This window comes from Emydura macquarii, unplaced genomic scaffold (genome assembly GCF_026122565.2).
Source record: "Emydura macquarii macquarii isolate MOO-44397 ecotype Brisbane River unplaced genomic scaffold, CSIRO-AGI_Emac_v2 contig_18, whole genome shotgun sequence".
In the NCBI taxonomy this organism is placed as follows: Eukaryota; Metazoa; Chordata; order Testudines; family Chelidae; genus Emydura; species Emydura macquarii.
In genome coordinates, this window is record NW_027130155.1 from 6,563,923 (window position 1) to 6,573,854 (window position 9,932).

The window sequence follows — 9,932 nt, forward strand, 5'->3', positions numbered from 1 at the left end:
ACTGTTGTATCTTGCTCTTTCTGGGATGTATTAAATGAAGGAAATGGAACCCTGGAATGCTTGTTCAGCAGTTTCTGGAGATAGCACACAGGTGCTATGGATTAGCAGATAAATGTCAAGTAGCTGGAGCCATAAGAGAAACTGAGGGAAAGCAGTGATGGATCACTAGTGATGAGATAAGACAGATTGCCTTCTTATTGGAAGAAGTAAACTGGAGTGACATGACTGCCTCCTGTAGTGTTGGCAGCACATAACTTTCTTTTATTGCCTTGAGTGGAATGCATGTGAATATCTCACTTAACTTGCTGGGTCCTAGGGCATGCATGGTAAACATTTAGCACCCTCCTGTTCTCCCCTCTTCACTGAAGTTAAGTAATTGGCTTAATAACTATATCAAGGGACCCATTTTTCTCTTTCAGTTCTCCTTTGAGTTCTGCTGTGTTCCCAACATGGTATGAGACTGACCTGTATTTGTTCTAATGACAGAGGGATCAAAGTTAAATTATTAAGAATCATCTGTACCTGAAACTCTGCTGCTTAATGTCCAGCCAAGACACTGAACTGAACTCTGAGAAGAACCCAGATGAAACACTGGAACATTTGGCAGGTCTGTGCTGCAGTGCTGATTTCTAGGTCCTCCATTTTATGCCTCAGGATTTCACTATTTCACTCCTTTAAGAGAATTTGAACCATTTTTCTATCTGTACATCGAGCATCACAAACAAACAAACAAAAAATTTCTGAGACCAGGATGGTGAATTTGAGCTTGATCATAGTTATTACCTTTTCATTTTTCATTTTAATTAAAGTGCTCAATCTTTACCAGCCCATATATTTGTGGCGAGTCAATTAGTAGCTTGAATTTTTGCAAAAAGCAAACTTTGCTTTGCATAGTCTATTGTAAAACTCTAAATTCAGAATTCACACTATATTGTTTACATAAGCTATCCAATCAGAGAGCAGAAATAATACCACATGATTTATTAAACTATCCAAAACATTTCAATTCACATATTCACAATTCACATATATTCAAAATGAATCATTCACAATCAGTCTGTAGGCCAAGAATTATTTACCTGAAGAATTTCATTAATTGTTTGAATTACTGCTTGAATTTCCTGAATGACATTTTGTAGAATTTCACTGTCTGTTCACAGGCTATAGTGAACAGAAAAAATGAAATGAAATGTGTGGAATAAATTATAGTTGTGAATTAATTCACCATTAGTTTTAATATAATTTAAGAATTACTGAGCATTGTGTACAATTTTTCTTTTCCTCATTCAAACTGGTGCATCAAATACACACAACACTCACTACAGAATCTCACATTCTGTATATAAATTTAATTCATGTACATCATTTTAAAATTATTGATCCTTTTGAGGCCAAGACATTTTTATCTATATTTCAGTCATATTTATTAGGGTCTAACAGCTTGTAGATTTTGATGCTCTGCCTCTGTAATCTGTTGCGATAACTAACTTTTGAGGGATTTTTTAGTTTTCAGTGTCTTGGCAGGAAGACCAGGGATAATAGATGGCTAATAGAAACCTTTTAATGTTTACTTTTACACTCTAAAATTTCCGTAGTTCTCTCTTTGTTTTATTTCTTTTTGCTTCAGAGCCCCTGAAGTTCCTAATGCTGTTTTCACTGGTGTCTTTTGTATTATTATTTTAAAGATTAATTTCACTGCTCCCCTTAATAGTGCACTGCGTGCTTTCCTTTATTTTGCTTTTCTTGTTTTTCTTTTATACATTGTGCCTTCTTTGATTTCTGTTGCTTGAAAAAACCCTTTCTACCCCTCCAGCCACTTGTTGTCTTATTGTTGTGTGGGTTTTTTTGTGGTTGGAGAGTAGTTAATTTATTGCTGGTCAGAAATTTTGTCTGTCTCCAATATTTGCTGGCGTGAGACTGAAGAAGGAATAATGACTAATTTGTTTTAGCTGTTGCCTTTTTGCATGAACTGATGAATGATATTCTTGAGTGTGCCAATTTCAATGCTGGAGTGCTATTCGTGTTTTGTACTTCACTAGAAGTCAAGTCAGCCCCTACAATACTAATTTTCTCTCTCCTTTATCTACCCTCCCCCCTCCTCTCCAAGAACATATGAAATCCAGTAGCAGTTCCAAACTGACAAATCTAGTTAAACCTCTAATGCTCAGAAAACAGTCTCCAAGCATCCTAGACAAACATTGGCAAATCTTTAACTATCGTCTTCTACATTCTTCTCATTTTGTTTGATTTTAATTACAGCTCTGATCTTCCTTGAAGCACCTGAACACCTTTCTGATTTTTGCTCCCCTCCTTTTCAATTACAAATAATCTCATCCTTTTTTATTGGGCATTTTTTTTTTTTAGTCTGGGAAGCTAGAAGAGTTGTTTTAAGGCTCTTGGACTGAAGCACTCGATACTGATTAGACTGTGAGATGTTTGGTATAAGTGAAAGCAGTATTAGAGCCTCAAAGTCTTCCCAGCAGCCACAGCATCTTGTGAAGACATGGAAAGGCTCCTTCTGAAGCTGTCTGTACTTTGGAACAATCAAAGTGCTCTTCTGGAATGTGGAGAGGATAGTCCTTGGCATTCTCCCCTGCATATAAATCTGGTTAGCATTAAAGTAACTGTTCCACCATACTTGGGTGGAATAAGTAAGCACAGCACTATGGAATTTCAGACATTTTGCCTTATGTCTTTGTTGCATTACTGATTTATTTGAGATAGCTGTTGCGGAGATTGTATCTGACTAGTGCCATGCTGTCAGTGACACTTTAATTTTGTATTAATTTAAAACTACTTGACTGTTTCCATTTTTGTGTAAGCTCGTATGACTTACCATTTTATACCCACTTTGTGCTTATTTTGCATTGGTGTAAATGCCAACACAAGGTGAAGGTAAATGTTGCGTTTGGCTCTTGCTTTATGTAATAAAAAACTTGCGGTTTGGAGACTTAATTGTATCACTGGTTAGAATATTGCTAAAACTTGCTGTGTCAATTCCCATGCTTGAAGAGGGAAATCCATTCTTCCTCGCAAAGCTAGAGTAATGTGGGGTTTAGGTGGGTGTGCTCCAGGGATTCAACCCTCTGTTTCATGGGCAGGCTTTGGCCTGCAGTGCAGGTTACAGCCCTTGGTGCTGTCCTTAAATGCCTAGACATGGGTTTTTGGAGCCCTGGTTCGGTACAGCAGACCCTCCTAGGCTGCTTCAGTGGCTCCCTTTACCCCAGTCTATTTGGGAACTCCTGGGGGATACAAAAGCCCCACTGTGCTGCTGCTGCTCTGCCTATGCTCCTCCATTGCAAAAGGCTAAAGCGAAGTAGTGCACATCTCTTTGTGCAGACCCTCCCCACCCTGCTTTTGTGACTTTTATCAGAAGTGACTTTTTTCTCCTTTCCCCTTTCTCTAGGTGGTTTAGATGGGCCTAAGCAACCAAGCATTTCCTCTTCACTGGCATCTTTGCTGATTCCCATAAGACTGCTACTATCATTATCTTCTGACATGTCTGTTCTTAATCTTTCTTTGACAAATTCCTGTCCCACCTCCACTCTGGCTTTTCACACAAGAAACTTGGGCACAGGGTAATTTTTCCCTTTGCTCTGGAGGCCTTGAATGAGCAATCACCATTACCCTGTGAGTCTGTCCTTTCATTATGTTTGTATCATGCACCGTAGTTAAATCTGTATTCCAATCTTCAAACTTTTCCCTGTGCCTCCCCTACTCATCTTATGTCATCTTGTTATATGGCCCCATGATCTGTCTGTGTTCTTGTTTCTGTTCTCCTATGCTGTCTATAGTAGTCTTCTCCTTTGCTCATTCAGATCTTCCCTCTGAGTTCACTTTTTTCTCCTTTGCATGCTACTCCAAACTGTCTCTCTCTAACAAAACAATAAAATCCGACACATTAAGTCTCCTAATTTTCCCATTCTTATTAATTTTCCCTGTAACTTTGCCTTACTAACCTTGCTGCCCTTGTCATTCTTTAACTACGGAAGCTACTTGTATTATGTGGTGTTTTAGTTCCATGTATGGGGCCACCTTCTATTTGTTTACTTATTCACGCAAGCAGCAAATCATGATTTGGCCCATTAAATTTTAACGAGCTACGTAAAATTTAGTAATATTATTGTATGCAAAACAAGTAAATTATATGTGTTGTACAGTTCTGTAACTGGATAAGATCACTTTTAAAATTGTTTACATATATGGTGGTGTTCCAGAGGCGAAGAAATGGGTTGTTATAATTTTTTCAAGTCAAGATATACTGATTGCACTAAACCAAAAACATGAGACTAGGTGTATTGTTTCTACTAGTATAATGCAAAAGATAACAAGACACTGCTAGGTAATTCTGACAGTGCCCAAATAATTTAATATGCCTTTTTTCAGAAAGTAAAAATTTAAAATAAAATACAATGGCAAAATATTGATAACACCAAGAGGCATAAGCAAACCTTTTTATCCTTCAATGCTTAACATTGGCTTGAAAACGTTTGATGGTCTTTTACAGCTGAAAATATTTGTTTACTTAGGAAACAAATAGATGTATAATTTTAGTGGTTTTGAGCTTTTGGAGCAGAGTGCCTGCAATTGTTAAAGAAAAGTGATAAAATTTAGGCTGGTATTTTCAGACTTGGGTGTGTAAATTTGGGCAACTAATTCCATATTTTTATTGCACAATCCATTTGTTTTGATAACTATGAGTACAAACATCCCATAATCCAGATGCACTAAAATTACACACTTTGCTACAATATAGTATCCATCTTTTACAGTTTGAATTTTTTTCTATAACGTATATAGCAGAACCAGTAAATGACAAAGGTTTAAAAGATGGTTCTCTTAGACAATTAGGCCCCAGTTCTTCAAAAATTTAGTGTGTGTAAACACATACATATGGAATCCTCTTAAGGCAATGGTACTACTCATAATACATAAAGATAAACATGTTGTGACCAGGTAAAACCTGAAGGAAAGAATTAAGACCTCCCTATCTCTCACAGGACCCAGCAGGTGATTTAAGAAAAGGATGTCTTTCTGGAGCTGAGAAAGGCAAAGGAAAAAAACATCTGGGAACCGCAGTCTGCATTGGTGAGGGAATTTGTTTTTGTATTGGAATAATAAATTGTGCCCTGACAGAAGAGCCTGAAACAGGTGTAGCACAGTTGTTTCCTGGACTAGTGAGTTACATACTTGTGTAAGCTGGTGTATGTCTTTTTTGGATTGGGACCCTAGACATTAATTTTCCCAAACTTTATATATAATTTCTAATGATGTGTAAATAGTGTGTTTTCTTTTTCCTTTTAAATCTGCCTCTTCTTTAAGTAGGGCCAGATTCTTCTTGACCTTGTACAGGTGCTGATGTAGGTTAGACTGGCTGTTCAGACTCTTTGCTCCCACGTAAAAAGCATTATTGGGATGGAGGATCTGGCCAAGTGTGCAAGGCAGTGAAGAATACAATGACTGGATGATTAACATCTGGTAATGTTGCCAAATGGTGATCTTCTTCTCACAGTTGTTGATTAGCCAATTTGAAAACATATATTGAAAAATCAGTTAAGTAATTTATTTTAATGAAAAGTAAGCCCATGACATAGTTCTTTCTCTGCCATATTGCAAATACTGCTGGCAATTTCACTTTCCACATGGAATTGGGAATTGCAAGAACAAATGCTGGACCCATAAACCAAGATTCTGAAGGATGGGAACTGTTGCCTGGTTGATTTGATTGATTAGAATCCTGTGTTTAACTTTGTGGTTTGGCAGGGTCCTGTCTCAAGATCAGATGCAGAGTTATTGGAGTTATTATCAGTTGAAAACACTGTTGTACACAGAGACTCTCATGTTTAGGAAAGTCCCCTTTAAATTCGCAATGGTTTTATTAGCACAATTACCAAAATCGCAAACATTCCAATCCGGCAAAGTAGGTAGAAACGATACGGAATGGTCAAGGTGCTAGGCATCTGGATCATTTGTATACTCACACCATCCCTTGTGGAAAAACCCCAAAGTGTTAGGCATCATCATCCTCATCATTATGAGTGGTTGCCATTCTGGCATCTCCCAAGGCATGCAGGCTGGGATACAGCTTTTATAATGTGTTATGCCGATGACCACTGTGCCTAATGCATATTCAGTAGGGATTTTAACTCCTTTTCATTATCTGTATTTCCTCATCCTACTAATATTGGGGTGTCCTTCTCCCACAGGTTACTAAGCCTTTTACCTCAAGCTTATTAGCATATAGGTCAATTAAATACCATGTCATTTTTGGTCAGACATCTGCTGATGTTCCTAACTTAAAATATCAAAAGCTGATATCAACTGACATATTGTGGTTACCTGGCAGCAACTGATATCAACTGACATATTGTGGTTACAGTTTAGTTGTACTTGTTATACATGCTATCTTATGATCTAGGGTTTCTCCTGATTAACTTCTTATGGTAAGACTTTTTGGGCCTTATGCTTTGAATGGTTTAACTAAGCAATTATCTTACAGGTCTTGAGGCTTTTAGGCTCATTGTGTTACTACCTTTACTTATATCTATGCCTTACCTAGCAAATATCTATCCCTGTAGGCTACAAAACGTACACAGGGATCTCATCATCTTCCTACAGTTCATCTAAGTTTCAGGGCAAGACCAGGATGAAATTTCCTATTTGATGGAAGATTCAACTGATACTACTTCCTCATGTGTTGAATTTTCTATAATTTTTGCCCTTGGATTTCTGCCTTCTCAGCCTCTCCTGGGCTCCTCATTCTCTCTCTCACCTTTCTATGCTCATTCCAGTCAATTTATTGGTTAGGTTCTGCTTTTATTCATTAATTCATTTGATTAAATTAAGCATCTCTATGAGTGGAATTAGGAACATTTCCATCTCTTCCAAAGTAGAGAAATTTCTTTTTAAAATAGTATGTTGTATTTTGTTGGTGAATTTCTACTTTCAGGTTGGAAATGGGCAGATAGCAGTGCTGACTGAACAGAATTCATCATAATCACCATGGGAAATCCCAAAGAGATATGACCTCATTGTGAACTGAGTGCCACTCAGATCAATCTCTGGAAAGGAACCTAAGGTAATCTTAATTGTATATTCATTCTATGTCCGTCACTGGCAATCATGTCACACCACAAAAGCTTTTGGCACCCTCAAGCTTGATGTCCGAATGCACTGAAAAAGTGTGCTGAGGGAACTGAAACATGGCAGCAGGTGCTACTATACAAGCATCCACATCTTTTGATTATCCTCCAGCACTGTCTGTGACTCTGCCCAAATATTGGACAGCTGTCACCTGCTTGATGTCTTGTCTGAACAGATGAATATTGAGCTGGTTGTAATCTGGAGGCTGTTTGATGGTAATGGCCAGGTATTTACTTTTATCCAGATCAATATCCAGACCAACATGTGTTGCTTCTTGCCCGGGCAGATTGGCCATTAGCTGCAGCAATTCACCAAACTGAGCCAACAAGACATTGTTAATGATGTATTCAAGATTTTGAAGCAGAATGGTGTTCAGCTTAATGCCACTGACTGCTCCTCCTCAAGCTTGTCCGTCAACCAATCAACGCTGAATTGAAAGCATAATTAATGTGGGACCCAACACATGCCACTCCGCCCAACATTCAATAATCATGTTAGGCAGATTAATTATTGAGCAAAACATGGCATAGCTGAGTCAGGAAGCTTGCCTGCTGACCATACCTTCCTAACCCTTGACCATCCTGGAACAGCTTTGGCTTCAAAAAACCTGCAGTGTGACCTGCATGTGTTTTGGTGAAGCTGGAAGTAGGGTGCAAGCGTTATATCTTCTACTTTTTTCTCTGGTCCCTACCTGTTGTTTCTCCAGTGGGGATGGAAGAGATGGCTTGGGGTTTGTGCCTTCATATTTTATCCTCAAGAACCGAGGCCAAATAATCAGCTGGGTGTTAATGATATTAACATATTAATGTGATATGAAGATGTTAATGATAACAATGATATTCATTGAAATAGAGTTATACTGAAGAGCTAGCCCTCCCAACTAAGTATACAAATGAATTTTCCTCTGATCTCTAATAGACTAATTAATGTTCTGAAAAACACTGAGAAAATCCCCAATGTTGTAAAATAAAGGGAATCATCTGTGGGTAGTTCATGATGCCTTTGGACACTAAAGTAGTGATGGGTGAACTTTCTGAAGGTTGGATTCAGACCTGAATTTCCAGAAGCTCATTAAGAGCCTTAATGGATGGATAAATCAGGTGGGGCACTCTCTGAATGAGCTTTCTTGTGAGATTTTCAGTCATTCCTGGTTTCACTGGGAATGAAATGACACAAGTGAAATACATATCCTGCTTCACCCACTCATACCAACACTAACAAAAAGGGTTTGTGCATGGAATCCGCACCCTTGTCCATGGATGCAATAATGCAGCAGTTATGTAGCCCTTGCAAGGTAAGTATTCCAGCATTTGGGCAACAATACTGGCTGTAGTCCTTAAACAATCCTGACACAAAATTTGTGGCCATCAGATCTACATAACTGCAGGTCTTGTGGTTATGCCCTACCACTTCCCTGAGGCCTGTGCCCATCTCCCATTGGAGGAATGTGCATGGAACCAAGCTACACATTGTACGTGGAATATGAAGCACCACATAGATCCAATCCACAGCTACCCTTCCCCTGTTTTCCTATTTAAGCTGAAAGTTTTTTATTGCATTATCTGGAAGCACTGATGCTTTTGGAAGTGACCTCTTCATAGTCATGTATCCACTTCTGTCTGACAACAGAAGTCAGATGCACTAAGAAATTGATGGTCTGAGCAATAAATTATTTGACCATCAGCTTGTTGTTTGTGATTTTGCATGTTTCATTATGTTAGAATCTTTAATCTAAGCATGATGTGGTTAAGATGTGGAGCAGGATGTCCAATTAAATATAAAACATACATTCAAATGACATTACAATTACAGTGATACCTTGATATCATGAGATCCTTGTAAACATATATTATTGACCATTGTCAAAGGTTAATGGGTCAGCTATGTTCAGAATCATCATGCAATAGGAACCAGGAATCAAAGATTCTAGATATCTGGGGAGAGATGCAACCATTCAAATTGTGCCCCCAGTTTCCCTCAAATCACACTCTGGTGCAGAACTTTTTTTGTTTTTTTTGTTAATGATATCCATAGATTTTGGAATTAAGCACAATGTATGAGAAAATCCTGCATGGATTCTAAAAGATACTGCACTTCCCATGTGTTACCATATACAAGAATGAGTGACTGACTGAGCTAGGCTATAGGCTTCCCTGTTGAACCTCGAATAAGAAATTCCATAAAAGTCTACTAAGCCTTCCTTACTTTACCCACACTTACAAACAAGTTTCTATAAAGAAATGCACAAGAACATTTGTATTCCATTAATATGTTTAAGACGAGTGCAGAAATGGGACTCCTTTGACCTGTGGTTAAAATGAAGTTAACCCTCCTGCCCACCACATAGATATATGCACTTAAAGGTACCTATCTAAGTTGCAGAATGGCACCCGACCATAAAGTTTGTGTATGATAATACATGGATTTAAGTATTAGGTTATGTGATTATTTTAGAATAACTGCATCTAGTAATTGGAAAAAAAAATCCTGTTCATACAATACAGATAGTGCAATACTGTAGCCACCTAATACTGGGCCCACATAAACACTGCCAAACAGCTACCACACCCACAGATCTCCTAAGGGTTTAGATAGCAATTCTCAGAAAATACAGGAATCTAATTTGTCATTTGATTTTAACGTGTTTTCCTCCCTGCAGGCTCCCTATGCAGCCAGTTGGCTGGGTATGTAGAGAATAAATCTTTGTGCACACGTGCACTCCCAAAACAAATAAATAAACCCGTTTTTAAAATGTTTTTGTGAAGGATTTAGGTTTTTTTAAATAGTCA

The 9,932-nt window shown here is 38.1% G+C and overlaps 1 long non-coding RNA gene across 1 annotated transcript; it reads left to right on the top strand.

Annotated features, from left to right (window-relative positions):
• The first annotated feature begins 485 nt into the window (after window positions 1-485).
• On the top strand, window positions 486-7,066 carry LOC137147521 (uncharacterized). The gene is made up of 3 exons (XR_010918240.1): window positions 486-607; window positions 5,001-5,088; window positions 6,950-7,066. It is a non-coding gene; the product is annotated as an uncharacterized lncRNA (long non-coding RNA).
• The last annotated feature ends 2,866 nt before the right edge of the window (window positions 7,067-9,932 follow it).